Genomic DNA, 18,955 nt, shown 5'->3' with positions numbered 1-18,955 from the left:
GAGACCCACCAGAACACCACTGTCTGGAGCACAATGCTGGAGCCAAGCACCCCCCAGTAGTCCATGACTAGAAGGGTTTGCTGATGTTCATCAGCCATGTGGGTGGCTCTGTGTTGCTACTGGAGTCCATATCCAGTGTGAAAAACCACCCATCCTTCTAGGTGGGCTTCCAAACATGCTCCTTGGATCTCCTTATTGCTGGGATACAGCAGGTAGCATTTCAGGAGTATAACTGCTACTGCCTCACCTTGATCAGGGTATTATTACATTGGCCAACACGAGCCTGACTCTTGTTTTCCCCTCCTCAAGGAGAAAAAATTATTTTTCATTAATAGTGTGGTGAGTAGGACTTGGGAAGTGATCGTCCCCCTGTACTCGGCACTGGTGAGGCCCCACGGCCAGTGCTGTGTCCAGTTTTGGGCCCCTCACCACAAAAAAGACATTGAGGTGCTGGAGCATGTCCAGAGAAGGGCAACGAAGCTGGTGAGGGGTCTGGAGCACAAGTCTTACGAGGAGCGGCTGAGGGAGCTGGGGGTGTTCAGCCTGGAGAAAAGGAGGCTGAGGGGAGACCTTATTGCTCTCTACAGCTCCCTGAAAGGAGGGTGTAGCCAGGTGGGGGTCGGTCTTTTCTCCCAAGTAACAGGTGATGGGACAAGAGGAAATGGCCTCAAGTTGCACCAGGGGAGGTTTAGATTGGATGTTAGGAAAAATTTCTTCACTGAAAGGGTTATTAAGCATTGGACCAGGCTGCCCATGGAAGCGGTTGAGTCACCATCCCTGGAGGTATTTAAAAGACAGGCAGACTTAGCGCTTTGTGACATGGTTTAATGATGGTTTTTGTCAGTGTCAGGCTGATGGTTGGACTCGATGACCTGAAAGGTCCCTTCCAACCTGCACAATTCTGTACACCTGCCCCCTGGCAGAAAACCCCCTGCAACGGAAGACCATCTGCTCTGGAAGCCACCCTGGAGCCCCTGACTAAAAGCCCGTCCGTGAGGGGGGCACCGGCGGCGTCCCGGGGGTGGATCGGGGCGGCAGCGGAGGTAGCGGGCCGCGCCTCACGCCCCGGCCGGCCGGCGGGCACATAATATGGCGCCGCCGCGCCCAGCGCCCCCCCCACTCGCCTCGCCCGGCCCCCTGCGGGCCGCGGCGCTGGGCGGCGGCCGGGGCGGAGGGAGAGGAGGGGCGGCGGCGGCGGCCGGCGGCGGCGGTCGGAATCGTTTCCTGGGTAAAGCGCAGCGGGCTGGGAAGCGTTTCCGGAAGGCTGGCCGCATCCCGCAGCGGGCTACCGGCGCCTCCGGGGCGGGCGGCTGAGCGGTGAGGCGGGCAGGTGCGCTCCGCGGCCGGGAGAGAGGGAGGGAAGGGCGGGCGGGCGGGCAAGGCAGCGCAGCCTGCCCCGCGGCGGCGGCGGGGCTCCTGGTGCGCGGCCGCCCGCCGTGTCGGCCCGCCCGCTGCCGGCGGGGCGTCCCGCCGCCCTTGCCCGGGGGCGGCTGAGGCGCATCCCCGTCGCCGCCGCCTTCTTCCCCCCGGCTCACAGAGGTGCCGCCGCCGCTGAGGGGAGCTGGCGGGAGCCGGCGGGGGCTTCCACCCCGCGGGGGAGAACGGCGGCCGGGTTGGGTCTGCTGGGGATGGGGGCGGGCGGTGTGTGAGGTAAAAAAGCATGAAAATCGGCAAAAGTGTCTGTAGAAGTACCTTTTTTATTATTGTTATTTTTCTTTGGTGGGTATTAGAGGGGGCTGTGCGAGTTCAGCGCTGTGATTAAATCGTACTTGGGGGTTGCAGATGGGAGTGTGCAAAAATACAGTGCTGGGAACAAAACCCCATTTAATCCCATATGAAGTTTCTAGGGGAAATCACTTGGGTCCCATGGTGACAATGGAGCCGCTTCTGGTTGCGGCTCGAGAGAGAATGAATTGGGACAGATAAGGTGGAAAGTGCAATTGTTTGTATTCATACTTCATTGCTTTGCCTGCTTGTTTGCAGCGTTTTATAATTATTGGGTGGGCTCTTACTTGCTAGAGAGGTTAAGTGCAGTTCTGTACTTTCAACGCAAAATGACTAAACCTAAGGAAAAACAGCCCCAAAGCCTGCAGTGGTGATGGACTGGTAGGCTTTGTGCATTGTGGATGCTGTTGGTAGCCGCGCAGGGTAACAGGATCTGCAGTAAGTTGTGCAGGACAGCAGGATCTGCAGCAAGGTTCTGTGCTTTGCCGAAGATCTGCCGTATCGCCCCAGAAGCCGAGGTGCGAGTTGCTGCTGAGCTGCTGCAGGCTCGCCGTGTCCTCTGGCATGTTCCTCCAGCTCGTTCTAGGTCTGACACCTCCTCATCCTGCCATCTCAGGCTCTGGTACGCTCTGAAAGCTTGAGTGAGTTGTCTGTCTTGTGTTTAAAACTATTTTCTGCCTGCATAATTGCATTTGGTTAAAATAAGCGTGCAGATGTCCTGGCACTTAAAGGGAGAGACATCCTCTTACGGTGACCTTGGGACAAAATCTTGGCTGATTAACTTCCTTGCCTGGAACAGCCATGCTGAGTGTGGGTATTTTTGTTCTTCCTTTACAGCGATGAGTGTTTGATCGAATACTTTTTGGCTTGTATTTTTGGGGTTTTTGGCAACTTATGGGAAACTGAGATTTGGAGAGGACTCGTTGGGAGGAAGAATAGTTTTATCATGTATTACGAAGAATATATTACTTGGTTGTAACAGGGAGGAAGATTCTTGGCTATGAAGCAGCACAAGTGAATGTGCCCTTCCCGGTGAAGGAGGCATCTAAGCAGTAGATCACAACAGCGTGGGAATAATTTTCTAGGAGAGGGGATGTGTGGCATGGAAACCTGGATCATTTCTTTTGTTTTTCAGTTCTGCAGCTGAGTCGTGAACAGTGACAAAAATGGTCATTTTTGGTGGGGCTTTGGGTGGACTCTGCTGTGCCCTCGGTAAGAAGGGATGGTGGCTTCCTTAGGAAACTCCTGAGGAATGTAGAGAGGGCTCCTGCAGGGTTTGAGCTAAAGAGAGGGGTGACTTGGGGAGCTAGTTAGGAAGGAAAGGGAGTACTTGAGAATGCCTACTGCATGGATTTTTTTAGCAGAGGCTGTGAAAAAATAAAATGAATCCTGATAGTTGGTAGATAATCAACTGATTGCATCTCTGTCATCTGCCAGATGACAGATCTACGGGATGTGTGGTCACACTTGAACAAATCATCCATGCTGAAAACAAACTATACCATATGTACACCCCTTGCTAGTAGAAGATGAGGTCTTGCCTTTGTTCGCTGCTGTGAGTGAGGAGCTCTGCTGCTGGGAACAGCAGAGCAGGAGATGTGCTGGGTGTGTTAGCTTGTTTCCCACCGGGCTGCTGCTGTCCTGCCGCCATGGAGAAAGTAAAGGTGATGGTGGAGCGTGTTAGGCCAGGACATGGGCAGGAAGGGTGGTGGGATGGGTGCGAGCTCCTGGGGAGTGCCAGACATGGGTCAGACAGGTGCAAAGAGGGGCTGGGGAACAGAAATGCCAGTTTTCTGGAGGAGATGAGGAAATTCTGGCTTGTTTAGTGTAGCAAATAAGGCCTGAGAGGGGATACGATTGCCATCTGCATGTACAGCAGGGATATAAACACTAGAAGAGGAGAGGAGCTATTTAACCTAAAGAACAATGTTGGCATGAGAACAGACAGATATAAACTGGCACAAATAAACTTAAGCTGGAATTTAGACAGTTTCTTCCCTAAATGGAGTGAGGTTCTCGAACAAACTTAAAATGGGGGAAGTGGGAGCAAGCCCCCTAACTGGATCTTCAGGATATACTGGGGAAGTTTATATCACGTGCTCGGCTGTGGCAGTAGGAGATGAGGCTTGGTGACTCAGGAAAAGCTTTTCCGTACATCTGAGTTAACAGAATATAGATTTTCTGCGCTAATGTTTCGTATTTTTAAAATCTGACATTCAAAACTGGCATAAAAAACGAGTGCTTGCTGTACAACTTGTATTGCTACTTAGAAAGGGCTGTGATGTGCTTAGTGCCAGAAAGTGCCACTTCCTGAAATGTTTTGCAAGTTAGTTTTTTTCCCCTCCAAAATAGTAAGTGTTGGCTTACAGCTGCATCTAATCGTGTGGAAATTCCTTTTTCTTGAAGTCAAAACTGTGCAAAAGGAGACTATAATGTATGTGTGTGTGAGCTGTTTGAGGTTATCCTTCAGGTTAAAAAAATGAACTGCAGAACACCTTTTTCTTTCTTTTTTTTTTTTTCTATTGAAGTAGTTCATAAATCTTCTCAAAAAAGGTGGTTTTTGGGGGGACTGTACAGCAGACCCAGAGTGTGAACTGAGAGCAGTGCTCCAAACTACACCGTCACTGGAGGACTGGATTAGATTAATTTTAAAGCAAATTTGAAAAAAAGTCTAGTTGAGCTGGTTGTACATGGGGTTTATCTCATTGGCTGTTATGCAGAACAGCTGGGAGTTACCCAATGTGGTGGTTGCAGTAGTTGAACTGGTACAGAAGTCGGTAGTCGGTTCTAAAAATATTGATATCTATCTATCTAAAAACACAGAATACAGCCAGCTGTAGATGCTACATAATGGGTCCTATGATTGTCAGCAGTACCTGACCGTTTCTAGGAAATGTAGTAAGTATAGAAATAAAAGAGCAGCAGTGATGGGCCAAACCAAGGGTTCACCTCTCTAGCCCAGTATACTACACAGCTTGCTTGAGCAAGCCACGTGGTGGCTGGTTTCACCTCCAAGCAGCACCTCTAAGATGCCTCTCAGTGTTTCTGTGTAGTTTCCTTGCCCTGAGGCAGAAAGTGGTCTCTTCCCATTAAGAGGGGTGAGGAACTCTTGCAGGCTGACTTAGTCTATTGCCCACTGAAATCAAATGTGAGAAAATGAATTGAGGAGAGGTGAAAACGGCTGCATTTATGATGTGGTTCGTTGACTCTGTGACTCACATCCCTTTTGCAGGGAAAAGGAGACCTTGAGACATGTACCTCTGATGCATGAGGCTGCAGTTCCTCTTCTGGCTCCTCCAAAGCCTCTTACCGAGCTTATGGGTGGTTTTTTGATTTGTAGCTTTCCTATCTGCAACCTTATGAAAGATCCTTTTGCCAGCTTCCTCCTGCCGCTGTCTGAGCTGGCCTCAGCTCCGTGGGCTGATGGACTCCAGACTTGATGGGCAGGATCCCAGCACCTCTGTGCCTGTCTGTCTTTCCTTGTCTCATCATGGGTCTGGGCAGAGGACTAATTGCTGCTGCCCCAGGGCTTTAAAGAGTGGAGGGTGTTGTTGGGATGCTCTGTGTGCTGTCCTGCTTTATTTTTCTAGTTTTTTTTAACCCTTCACCTTCAGTCTGCTCCCTTTTTGATCTGTTGTCTTCTGCAACCTTTCCTTTTTTTTTTCTTTTTTTTTTTCTCTCCTTGTAAACAGATGCACAAGGAAAAATATGAACAGGATGACCTTATTCAAAAGCTCCTCTATTGGTGCTCTCTGGTGTTCTCTGAGCATCTCTAGATCCTGTTCTCAGCTTGAGGTTGCCAGAGCTGGGTGCAACCTTTCACTGTTTCAAAACATTTGGTGTTTTTTCATTCCAAATGCTTGTCTGGTCTGTCTGCAGCCCTCTGGGACTTCATTGCAGCCTCCATGGCCTTTGGCCAGGATTGCTGCTTGTCTCTGGGTCTGCTGCTGGCTGTGTAAGAATTCCCTCCTCCTGCTCGTTCTCAGCTGGCTTCCTTCATTTGGCGGCTGTTAGCTCTTGTTGGACAGAGATGGTTACTGATCCTGTGTTGTGCCACTCATGATTTTGTAAGCCTCTGTCTTCCTCATTAAGTTGGCTTTTGACCTGCCTGGAGAGTTGTCTATTCAGATATTCTTTGTATGGAAACCATTCCTGACCGCCAGCATCCCTTTCCAGGAGTCTCCTGGTTCTACATGCCCTTTTAGGATGAGAGGATCCGGGCTGTGTACAGTTTTCAACATGTAGGGAAGCTTTGGGGCTATACAATGGCATAACTGTGTTTTGTTTTCTTTCTTAATGATTTACGATGTTTCATTTGCATTTTGGACTGCTAGTGAGTTAATTTCATGACTCTGTGAAGTCGTAGTGTCAAGATGTTGCTCGGGGGTATGGCCAGTTTGGAATCCTTCAGTTACGTATAGCCATGCTTGTGTCTTTCCCATGTGCATTGTCGTACATTTTTTGTCTTTATTTGCATTAACTTTCCTCTGCAATGTTATTGATTCAGTCTCCCTGGATGGTCTGGAATTCCTCGCATCCTGGCCTTGCTACCACAATCCATTTTTTTTTTTTTTTATCGTCAGCAAACTTCAACTTGCTGTTTATTCACCTTTCCTTGACTCACATGAATGTGTCAAATGGACAAAGTCTGAGCATGGGTCTCTGGTGAACTTCATTGGTGACTTCTGTTCGCTCCAAGAAGAAACTGTTTACTCTTATCCTTAGCCTGTTTCTATTTTTCAACCAGCTATCTCTCCACGTAGGACCTTTCTTCTTACCTCTTTCTGCCTAGTTTCCTTATGAAAGCCCTTAGTTTTTGGTAAGGGACTTGGTTGAAGTCCTTTTGGAAATTCAGACAGGTCAGAAGGAATGGGTGTGTGTTGTCCATGTTTGGCACCTTTGAAGAACTCAGAAAGGTTTGTTAGGCAGGGTTTCTCTCCATACAAACCGTACTGACTCTTCTCCAGCAGACTATTTATCCAGGTGATCAACTTCTCTCCTTTTATCATTAGCATCAGTTGAGTTAATTATTAGCCTGGTAGAGGTGTTGGCTTTGCAGCTTTGTACTTCCCTGGATCCCTACTGAGATTGTTGTCTCCTTTGCTACTTTCCATTCACCTTCCACAGAGGATGTTTCAGGCGGGAGGTTGCAGAGCTCTGGCGGAAGCATTGCGGAGGGTGCCCTGGGATTGCTAATGGACGCTGGTTTAGCTGTGCCTCCTCAGAGGGGTCATGGTTGTGTAAGCCTGTCACCAAAGGGACAAGGGCAGACCCCGCAGCGAGGTCACTGGAAGTGAGTGTAGGAGCCTGCCCTGACAAAGACAGCAGGCACTTGGCATCCGTCACCTGCAGGATGATGAGTAGACCTTGTGTGGTGGTATTTCTATGCTTTAAAAGATCAAATTGGATTTAGCTAAGATCTAAGGTGAATCTTTAAGTTCTGCTACTACCATCATTCTCCTACCATCAAATTCCATTTTCTTTTTTTAACTAAAATGTGCTGAGCTTTGGTCTCCCCTGAAAACGTGAAATTTGTTTGGGTAAGCATTTAGATGGTGATTTTTTTACTGCTGAACACACTTTACATCTGTGTATAACACTGATTAGTGCCTTCTAAAGTGGTCTGCATAACAATTAGGATGATTAACTAGATGCAGATTTCTGCCTTTATCAGTAGTCTGCGCTGCATTTGATACTCAACACTGATCTCAGAGGAGTGAAGTCAGATGCAGGTTACTCTAGGATATTTGTGAATGTAAACTACTAACGAGTAGTAGTGCATTAACAGTAATAATATGTGACAGAGTAAGGTTTGCTACGAAATAAAATACATACATTTTTGCTTCTGATCTCAATATAAGATAGCCAGTGTCCGTAATTTTGGTTTGTTTTGAATAGTGCTGCTGCTGTAAAGTACTGTAAAGTCAACTCCTGCCAGACTTACATTTGACAGTTTAATCTTTTGGACTTCACAATTTAAAATCCTCTGCTAAAATGTCGGTGGTGTCCTCCTGTAGCCATGCCAAAATAGAGTTGTAACCCACTGATTTAGTCGTCTAGTTCTTACTGTTTGGCTGTCCTTTTTTTATGTAGAAATCTAAAAGAAATCTTTCTCTCTTTCCTTTGTCTTCCTTGCCAGATTATATTGCACCCCAGGTAATATATCCCATCAGGCAAGCATCAGCTCTGCCTGCCCTTGGGAAAGCCCTCCTGGAAGCAGTAGACATGCTTTGCTGTGATATGCTTTTAAGCAGTTTTGTAGTGTGTTTAGTTCTTTTGTTGAAGGTTGGTGGGTTTGGTTTGGGTTTTGTTTTTTTTTTTTTTTTTTTTTTTTTTTCCTTTAGTGCAAGTGTAGTTTAATTTTCAAAGGCATTTCTAAACTACTTCTGCAGATTTCGAGTGTAGAATATGTGCCCCCTTGGGTTTGGTATCAGTGCTGAAATGTGTTTCGTGCAGGACTCTGTTAGTCACAAATGATTTTTTTTCTTATGTCTATTAGCTGGTTATGGAGGGAAGTTTCCTGGTATACTTATTGTGTATAAAGGATAGATTCCAAAGGGAAGGAAGCTGGCAGGCACTAAATGTTCCCTACCTTTGTGAATTAACTTGTTTGAACAGAAGAAACTGCCATAAACTTTACATGTTTTGTTGTTGTCTGTTGTAGAAACATGTCATTCCTTTGCAGCGTTCTTGGGGTAGAAAGCCCTCCAAACAGTTATTAAGTGAGAGTAATTTGGTGTGACTAATATTGGCACAAATTAGTTAAGCCTTTATTGGAAACCTCGTAAGTATAATTTCTCAGATGGGTTGGAGGGAGATGCTGCAGGGTGTTACTGGCCAGCTGCCTAGTTCAGCGAATGAGGAGCTTGACATTAAGCCATCCTATGTATTTAATATAGAATTTCATTATAAGGAACTGGAAGCAGTAGTTTGGGTAAATATGACAACTAATTCATTGCTCTCATGTTTGCATTTGCCTTGTTAATTCTATTTGCAAAGCGGATTATTGCTAGGAAAGGATGTTTCTTAGCAAAGTATTGAGTTCTGTAGCTGTAGAGGAAGCTGTGCAGGGAACCAGCATGAAAGATGAAAGGGAGCTGGAAGGAAGAGAAATAAGGAGGAGGGCTGCTCTCGCATGGAGAATTCAGCGCTTGCTGGATTAAATTGGGACTTAAATGCAGCATAATGGAAAGATAGTTTAATTAGGTTGTGTAAGTGAGTTGAAGATATATATACACATATAGGGTACAATCTATGAACTTATGGAAAGTTTCATCTGGAAGTAAATACAGTAGGAAACCTGGGTGTTTGATACACAGGGTATTAAGGAAGCCTCCAGCGCTGCGTGACGACCACGTCTCATTAGCATCCTGCGTGCCTTGTGTGTGAGCAGGAGAGGTTGGATCTCCATGTGATCGTTTCCCTGGTACCCATCTGAGTGTAAAACGGTGCTCTTTGGGGAGCAGGGGAGCGGCACGCCAGCGGTGTCATGGGAAGCTTCTGTTTGCCAGTGAAATGGCTGGCGCTGGATGCATGCTGTCTGCATCCCTGTGGTGACGCTGGTCAGCAGAAAGAGGCACAAGGGTAGAAGTATTACGACAGAGTTAAATTTTGGTAACTCCCTTTAATAGAATGATGTAAAGTATTTCATAGGAATGAAAGTAATTTATGCAAAAGTTTCTTGCTGTTTTTTCTTCCCTCTTGAAAGGTTAAATGGCCATTTTTCCTGGGTATATAAAGCTGTTTTCCTCTGACACGGGAAAATGTAGGGAATAGGCAACAAATGAAGTCTATGTTGCCATACCAGGAGAGTCTGACGTCAGTTTTAATGCCTTAAAATATCTAGGGAGAAGCCCTGCTGCTGGGATAGAGGGAGTCCAGCGCTGCAGTGATGAAGTGGGTACCTGATCTCCAGGGAGGCAGAGGGGTGGTGTGGAGCTGATGTGGCTTGGAAAAGGAGATCCAGTGCTAGCAGAGGGACCGTACCATGGTACTGGCCCTCGTCCTGCCTTCATCTCCTTCCTCTTCTTGCTGCAGCTCTGCCCTCTCCTCTGCTATACCGCAGGGACCTGCGTATGCTGGTGTTTATGTCCCGTAACGGTCCCATGTTGCTTCAACCTTGCTGCTGAAGGAAAGTGCTGGTGTCCAGGAGAGGAGGGTTTGCCCCAGCCATGGAGGATGCGGGTTGTGAAGCTGTACTGCTCTTGCACAGGCTTTGAAGCCTATTGTAAATGTTGACAAATTAAAACCCTGTCTCGATATATAATTTCACAAGATAGCACTGTGCGGTGGGTGTGTGCTTGTGTAAAATGCCATTACTGCACCCAGCTTTTCTGTTAATCCAGGCTAACAAAATGGCATTGTATTATCCATTACTTACTGTTAAATTCTTGTTATGATGTGAGATTTTTAGAAGAAATTGAAATGTTAAAAATAATCTTCACTCTTTAAGGAATTAAGTTTTACTCTGATACTATTTTTTCCCAAGAGTATAGATGTAAAACTCAGCTTAAAAATATGACAGAAATGGAAGATATAGTGATGGGTAAAGAGAAAGGGAAAGGTTATAAAGATAATTTCAATTGACTCTGAAAGATAGAATTGCTTGCTTGGGAAGTAACTTATATTTTTAGAGTCCTGTGGGAGCCTGCTTGGCCTTTTTTTTTTTTTTTTTCCCTCCCTTCTTCCCTCTTGTTTTTTTCCACCACACTTCAGGAAAACAGTGAAACAACATGAGAACTATCAGTAAAGAGAATGGTTTAACGAACATCTGTATATAAAAAGCTGTATGTATTCAGGCAAATGAGACTTTTGAGGAGTTTGACGTTTGTTAGCTTAAAAATTTTTCAGATATAGGAAAAATGTTTGACGATACCTATGTGTTTGAAAAGAGAAGCTTTTAATTATTTGATGTTTGCTTGTCAGAAATGTTTGAGATCGGACTTATCGTTAGGTAAGTTTGTAGGCTGCTAAGATGACTACCCAAGGATATTGAAATAACTTGGTGACAAAGCAATGTTGCCTTTAAACATGTGTTGTTATTTAAGCACATGCAAGAGCTGTTAGCAAGCCACGCTTGACTATATAAATGTTTTTTAACCTTATTTTTATAATCTTTGCATGCCATTACATCAGCATCCATCTAGCTGTGTTTTTTGCCAATTCTTGGCATCTCTAAACTTTTTCAGTAAAATAGCCTGTATGTATTGCTGTGATGCAAGTATGGATTTAAACTTGAGTAAACATAATGGTCCTATATATGCCAAAATAGATGAAGCTCTCTGGTAGAGGCATATGGGCGTTTAGGGACCAGTAAGTCTTTTTTGAAAATCAATATAGATATGTCCTAATGTGATAAAGATGGTGCTGTTTGTTAGGGAAACTGCATAAATGGTCCCTGGGAAATGTGTCTTTGCAGCCTAACCGCATATTGATATTGCGATGTCCTTGCCCCAAAGTGTAACTCTAGTGGAAGACCACAGAAAATTCAGGTATTCCCGGGGAAGGGGGATCAAGAGGGATGATTAGGAGGCTCCCAGGGATGTCAGTGAGGCTTGATGCCAAGGATGTCCTGGAGTGGTGGGACCCTCAGAGCATTGTTAAAGCTTCGTACCTCAGGCAGGAGTCATGTTTCAGTTGTTTCCTATCCTGTTTTGGGCTAAAAATCAGCCAGCACTACCACATGCTGGTTCTGAAATACAGTCTCCACGTTCTGGTTTTGGCCAGCTAGTGTATAGCAATAGATGTAATGGTGTGATGTGGTTTTACTTATTCATTTTTGGGCAGAAAAAGGGGGTTCCCTCGGTGCTTTCCCAAGCCAGCAAGTCAGGAGGTGATGCTCTTTCTTCTCTCTCCTTTCTGACATGTGTGCACATGTTGCAGTGATGGGAATGGTTGACAGGCAGGACATGGCGAGGTGCATCCCTAAATTTACAACAGACCTTGCTGGTAAGAATTGTGTGAAGGCATTTCCCTCGTAGCAGTGGCTCTGCTGACACTGGGAGCCACAGAGTTGTGACAGCCGAGAGCTGCTTTTGTCCTTGCCTTGTGGTAACCTGTAGGCTTTAATGAGCAGACCTACCATCCCGGTCTCTGAAGAGACACAGGAGTTGGCAGCTGGCCGTTTGCCATCCTGCAGCACAGCCTTTGAGTCTGCTGCTGCTAAATGAGCAGGTAGGAGCACTAGCTGGGTGCAAAAAGTTGGTTTTTTTTATGCAAAATAAATAGCTAATTTTACATGGGTGAGGCTGAAATTCTTTGGCTGCGCCTCCTTCCACGGCAGAAGAGAAGTTTGCCTTCCTGGCAATGCTGTTCTGAGTTTTTGTGCGTGTGCGAGGTAAAATGATTATTTTCCTGAATTTAAAGCTTGGATCCTTCTTCCTTGAGTTCTCCTGGATGTCTAGATCTATACCACTTTGAAAACCCATTTGAAGACAGATAACCCAAACTTCTCTGAACCTTCCCCAAAAGGTTTATGTTGAGGCATTTGGCCTGCTTCTCTGCTTCTGCTCTGTGCTTCTGCATAATCCTTGAAGTGTAAATATAGAGCTGGAAAAAATAACACTCTATCTCGTTGACAGTATTCCAGCTTGCACTAGGACTTAAATTAAGAAATAAGAACTTCTGCTATAAATCAGAAGTTTGAGTTTGTAGCCCCTTAATTTTTGGCCCGATAAATCCTGTTACTCCCAGAAAGCTGTTAAGGTTCATCTCTGTAAGTCCTGAGGATGTTTTAAATCTGTGGATTATTTAAGTAACGCATGTGCCAAGGTTTAAAATAAGACTGCTAACCCACACAACACGCTGGTGGTAAAACCAGGAGTGGATGGTGTGGAGCTGATTTAGGAGACAGCGAATGACTGATCCAACTTCAAACCTAGCTAGTGTTGAGCTTTAGCTCCTGCTGCCTGTATGGCTTTTGCTGCTGTACAGGGATGGAAGATTTATGGGATGCTGATGTTTGTACTGGTATCATTAGTTTTCTTGAACTGAAGGGGTGGATGCTGGCCCGCTATGTTCCCTTGGTACCTGCAGCACAGGGCTGTGGTAAGGCATTCTTGATTGGCCCATAGTTATTAGCATGTGCTGAGTTTTCCCTGCTGCTGAATGTGAATGCTTGAGAACTTCCTCAAGCAGCCGGCGATCAAGTTGGGAACCGGGCTTTTCCTCGTTTTGAGGTTGCTCTTTGAACTGAGATTGCAAGAAAATGTTTTTGGTGTGGGTAAAAGCAGTGTGCTGATACGGCAGGGTATGAAGCCTGTTGGCAGAAGGTGAGCTAAAAGGAGGTGTGTAAATTCTAGATCCATCATGGTAGAGGATTTAGCCGAATTTGTGTAGATTCTCAAAACTGATGGAGGAGATGCTCTAAGGAGAGTGACGCACATAGCCTGTGATTGCAAAATGAAGATACTGATGCTTCTAAAGGCTGGCTCGGGAAAAGCACTTGCCAGAGGGCTCAGGTGGAGGCAGGAGCCAGCACATAAATAGATGAAGAAGAATTTTAATTACACAGAGGAGTTAGATGATGAATTGGGCTGCAAAATGCAGCAGTAAAATAAGCCTAAATCACTTTGATGGAATTAGGCACTAACCTTGAAATAAAACTCCTCTGTGGAGCAGTGGGGAGGCATACTCTGTACCAAGCACAATATAAACGCACTTAAAAATGTTTTCTAGGTTTCTTTTTTTACTCCCCTTGTCTGTTTTAAGGACAGGCCTGGGTTTGTCCTGAAAGAGTCTGAAAATACCTCAAGTTGAGAATAAACATGTTTTGTTTCACAGAAACTGAAGCCTAGGTCTAGGAATTTCACACACAGCCTGTGTTCCTTTGTATTTTCCTGGCCATTCCTAATGTAGTAATGTCTGTAGCTCTTATTATTTCTAGCTCAGAAGCAACTCAAATGCTTTCACAGTGCAACAGGAAATTTTAAAAGGCCTTGAGAGACCCCATGCGAAGCTTGTCAAATGGCCATGGCTTGTTGGTAAAAATGGACGATTAAAAAATAGCGTTTTCCAGAGGGTTGTTAGTTGGATGTGGCAGGCTCATGGATGTTTTGCTGCCTCTCTCAAAAGCTGTGGATGAAAGAACCTTTTCTTCCAAGCAGAGCAGTGCACGTATGAACGCTTGGCTCTTCTTGAGGCTGGTATAATCAGAGGTAGACATCAAATGGAAAATGGTACTAAAATTATTAGTGCTTTCGAAATGGATGTTTTCATAGTTGTTAGCCATAACTAAAAAGCACCACATATCTTAAGCTTAATAAAATGCTTAAACCTAAAGCAAAACGGTTCCTTTAAAGTAACTTCAGTCATGGAGAACCTCTCCCTTTTCCAAGGTGAGAGTAATGCAGCTGGAGCAGATCGGTTTTACTAAGTGGCCACTGAAGAGTGACAAGAGGAAAAGCACTGTAGTGAAATAACAGTGTGGGTTTGATCCCCTCTGATGGGGAACAGGTATTTAAAAAAACAAAAGGCCACTCTATTGGAAAGTCTAACTCTAGAGCTGCTCTCTTAAGAGGCACCAGAGATGGCTTCAGAAATTGAACTGTCATTGTAGAAAAGGCAGCTCATTGTAAGAACAGAGGTCAGAAACTTGCTTTTTGCTTCTGAACAAGAGCGCTCTTAGGAGGCTCTTACATGCTGACCTCCTTCGTATGCTCGTTGCTGTTTCATGGTATAAAAATTTCTGTGTTTAAAACAACCTTTTTCTTAAAAGATAGAGCAAAGTATTTACAATGTTAGCATGGGGTTGGCAGCTTTTAATTAGATGCTTTAAATCCAAAGTTAAGAAGTGGCATGCCAACAGGAATTTTAAAATCTACTGGTTTTCCTGTTGTCACATGGATTTCTTCATGTTAATCTAACTTTTGATAATTGCTTCCCTGACCCAGTTAAGCTTTTTATGCTGTCCTTTCCACATCAAGTCAGGCAAGCATAAACATTTCATGTGTACTAGAAACAGTAAGTTTTGTCTTCAGAAATGAGTCGCAGGCCAGTGTAGGAGAGAAAGGAGATCAACAAGAATTGTCTTGACTTTTTTGTCCTGCATCTTAAATGAAATTGTGTAAGCAGATGCTGTATTTGGGTCCTGCTGCTGTGATGGGGTTTACACTGTCCTCAAGCTGTCCCTGAAGAAACCTTCATGACTTCCACGGTGTATTGTAATGATCACAGTTAGGTTGCTCAGGGGTGTGACCTACAATGATAAAAGCTTATGGGCACCAAGCAACTTGCAGAATGGAGAGGTGCAGAAATGGGCTTAGGAGTGGGCTAGCCGAGGTCAGAGCTGCCCAGATGTCTACCTGATGTCCTCGGCTCCCTTGTCTCTTAAGGTGCCTCATGCTATAATGAGGTAGCTGGCATGTGATGTTAGATGCTCTCCCCGGCCTCACAGATGAAGTCGTACGGTCCTCTGGTGAGGAGGTGTCCTCTCTTGGGTGACAACAAGGCTGGCTTTATGCCTGAGGAGATGTTGCATGAGAGGCACAAAGGACAGGCAATATTCCCCCAAAATACTGATTGTGAGATGTGAATTTCTTTAACTGTATTAATTTTTTTGAACTGAAAACTTTGGATGCAAGTTGCACGTTAGTGGTGATAAGTGTTGCCAGGGAGGCCTGTTGTTGCCACTTTTCAGGCAAGCGGCACATTTTGGATTTTACTCCTGTGAGATGATGATTGACCGCTGGCTCCCATCACGAGAGCAGAAAAAGGTATTTCAGTGAAACTTGCACTAGGTGTGTTTCATCTGGGATGCCCAACCTTTGGGGCATGGGAGTGCGTACCTTGTTTGCTTCCATGGGTGTCTGGTGCCCCTCCTGAATCAAAAGGATTGTCATCCCAAAATACCTTTAAAAGAAAGGTGAGAAACAGCCTGTTTCTAGTTGTTGATCCGTCCCTAAAGTAAAAACAAGAGTGTGTGGGGTTTTTGGGTTTTTTTTTGTTGTTTTTGTTTTTTGTTTTTTTTTTTAATGAGGAATAATTACAATTTTCATTTTCTGAGTAGGGCCCTTGGCGATACAAAAGCCACTGGTCAATTTTTTTTTTTTTTGTAGGGTAAAAATAGGAGCTAGGAGTGATGATGGTATACCAGATTCTTCCAGGTTGCTTTTATCAGAAGGGATCTGTTTGCCTGAATATTCACTGTAATTGTTATAACTTACGTTTTTCTGTCCTTTTCTCTAGAGAAAACAAATCTCACTTTTAGCCTGCATCCCGGTTTTGTGTAAATCACTAATTGTTCTTTTGTTTTGTCAGGCTGTGGCCAGTCACCAGATTTGGGATCATAATAGTGTTGTTATTAAGGAGCTCTGGTGCTTTAATTACATGTGTGCCGCACTTCTGAGCGGTATGAAAGGGATGTAACATGCTCCCTGGGCATCCCAGCGGCTGTAGTGAGAATAATACTTGGGATTTTTTCTGTCACTTCTTGAGTGACTGCTATTAAGACTGGCATGTATGCAGAAGTCTTCAGCATACAGAGCATTAGTTGCTGCTCCAAATAAACTTGGAATATGTAACCAGTAGAGCTTTACCCTGCTGAATTCATTCTCATGCTCTCAGATATCTTGAATTTGGTGGCTTAATTTCATGTTGGTGGCCCCTTTGTACAAACGTATGCTTGTGTGATTCGGGACAGCTGTGTGGGGTTGCTGAGGAAGAGCCCTGCGTGCCGCTAACGTGAGCTGGAAGGTCTCACGTGTCCCTTCCCCAGCACGGAGCGGCTTAACACCTTCTCCCAAGGCTTGTGACACAATCACGCTTCCCTGCAATTAGTCACTTGGCTAATTCCCAGCGTTGGTGGGTGCCGGTGTTGGTTGCAGGGATAGAAATGCCATTGCTCTGGATTAGGTACTGGATAAAGAGAAATTAATGAGTATGTTTTGTTAAGGAAAATGTGGGTTTTCTTGGGGTTGTTTTTCCTATTGGGGGAAAACACAAACTCTGAATTTCTGTTTCTCAGCAGACTGTTACTTCTTGGAGCAAGTGAACCAGAAGCTGTAGAAAAAGCTTTTACTTTCTTGGGTGACTAAACATATTATTTATTTTCCACATACATATGAGCCCTGTTTGTAGTGAAAGAGAACTTTATGGGGTTTTGAGTGGTTGGTTTTTGTTTTATTTTTTTTGTTGTTGTTGTTAGAACAGATTTTAAACTTCTACCCTGAGCACTGAAGTACTGTGTTTTCATTCTTTGCATATTTCTTGGGTTTGGTTCTATTAGAATATGAACATGTGCAAAAGCTATTTATTTTCCTAAGCTGTAACAGCCCTGGTGCATTTGAAGCACAGTCTTGTGTATTTACAGAAGAAACAGTCAGTCTTTTGATATGTAAAGTTTTTAAAAAAAATACTAAAAGGAACGAGTAATTAAAACCATGAATGGAAAATGGGACCAAATACAGCATAAGTTTATCTGTACGTAGACTTTGACAGAGTAAATGACCTTTTTTTTTTTTTTTCCATCTTAAAATGTGAGTTAGGATAAATATATTGATTTTATTTGGTCTTTAATAAAACACTTATTGTGGCATGAAGTGAGAAACTAAACTGGAGGAGCAGGTCACTAGAGTTACAAAGCAGTTAAAGGTCTGGCTAAAGGGGAAATAACAGAAGAGCAAGGGAGACCCCGAGGCTGGGGAAGGCTGGTGGTGGGATATTGCCACACCACCTTTGACAACCAGAAGTTAGGAATGTGCAAAGGACCTGGTAACGTTGCTGGTGTTAATGAGATGTTGTATACGTGTAGATATAGCAAGCCATTATGCAGTGTATGGTAGAAGTCTTGTCTATGAACAAGTGAATCATTTTGATAATGAGAAGTGAGAAAGATAATTTTAAACCCAGCTTGGTATAAGAAGGCTCCTCATTCTGAACACGTGCGTTGGCTTTGCTCCAAGTAGTACCCAGCATTTTGCGGGGAGATGCTCTGGGATTTCTTATCTCTCATTTTCTCTGGTCTTTCCCAGTTTCCTTTTCATCTCCACCTCAGTTTGCCTTTTTTTATCACACTTTTTCTTTCTGAAGTTGTACAGTACTTTTCTATGTGCTCATGGCTCTGGAAAAGCTAATTGAAACAAGACTTTGCTAATTGTCTTTGGAAATGGCACTAAGGATGACTGGACTGGCTTACTCAGCCTGGGAAAGGGGAAAAGTGCTCTGTAGTTCCGGGGATTTGGACCACTCGTGGCTGTGCAGCTTCCCAGGCTGCGGGTGCAGCTTCTTATTTGGTTTCTTGGATCTTACCAGGAGGTGGATTCAAAAAGCATCGTCAGAGTTTTGATATTTTTTTTTTCTCTGCCTGCTGCAAAGCCTTTGGCAAGGATTTTACTGCATACATAATTATAATAACAGTATGTTAAATACAGAAAGTTGCATAATATATTTCTATTAATTAAATGCTATCGTTATCTGGATTTCGTTCGTAGTCAAGTTGCGTGTAACCTGAAGCCCCCCCAGGTTTGGGCCTTAGTTTGTGTTTTGTAGTTGTCTTCCTTAATAAAAAAAACCAAACACTGTCTCCCATCCCTGATTTTTTTTAAAAAGTTAGTGTAGCCCTACTGTGGGTAAGTGATTGTATCTTTGAATGTAGTGCTGGGGAAGGGTGAGCAGTCCTAGGTGCAGTGTTTGGAGTTTCCTGCTTACCAGCCTTCACAAATTTGTGGTCAGTAAGTTAGGAGCTGCCTATTCCATCTCCATCCCATAAAGACAGGGAGCGATGATCCAAGCAGCGTCTGTTCTCGTTCCTTGCAGACCTGCATAGCAAATGAAGGCAGCTCTGTAGGGTAGACAGGGAGGATATTAGAGCAGGGATGAGGGATGGCCTCCCTAAATACACTACTGCATTGAAAATCTTCATGGCAGCAATTTCAGATTTTATATATAGAGTCATTGGTGAACCTTTTATTCAGGCGGTAAGCTCTGTTCTGGGTTAGCCTCAAAGAGCAGTGTAGGAAAGAAGCTGCTCTTCTCTAAAGGAAGGCGTTTGCCCCCCTTGTTAATGATGGTATGCTACTTCTAAGTAACCTGTTGGAATCGGGGTGAGTAAGATAGGACTGACTCTGACGAGGAGTGCTAACTTTGGATCACTTGTGGTTAGGACTTAAATATGGCATTGTGCATGCTTAATTCCATAAAAGATGTTGTTTCCAAGATCCTCAAAGACCTTTGGATCTGAATGGCTTGGGATGCTACTGTTAAGTTGTGACAGGGATTTTGATGTTCTGGGAAA

General features: G+C 44.5%; 1 protein-coding gene across 6 annotated transcripts in view; it reads left to right on the top strand.

Annotated features, from left to right (window-relative positions):
- Nucleotides 1-1,184: 1,184 nt before the first annotated feature.
- Nucleotides 1,185-18,955, top strand: part of APBB2 (amyloid beta precursor protein binding family B member 2) — a 190,858-nt gene continuing 173,087 nt past the window's right edge. For 2 of the 6 annotated variants that reach the window (XM_063336967.1, XM_063336968.1), the window contains exon 1: nt 1,185-1,317. The gene's annotated coding sequence lies outside the window, so the exon portion shown is untranslated. Of the gene's footprint in view, nt 1,331-18,955 lie in introns of all 6 variants that reach the window. The other 4 variants (XM_063336966.1, XM_063336965.1, XM_063336969.1 and 1 more) reach the window with 4 other exon arrangements.

Source organism: Chroicocephalus ridibundus, chromosome 5 (genome assembly GCF_963924245.1).
Source record: "Chroicocephalus ridibundus chromosome 5, bChrRid1.1, whole genome shotgun sequence".
Classification (NCBI taxonomy): domain Eukaryota; kingdom Metazoa; phylum Chordata; class Aves; order Charadriiformes; family Laridae; genus Chroicocephalus; species Chroicocephalus ridibundus.
The sequence above is the reverse complement of the archived record's forward strand: the minus strand, read 5'-3'. Positions and strand labels throughout refer to the sequence as shown.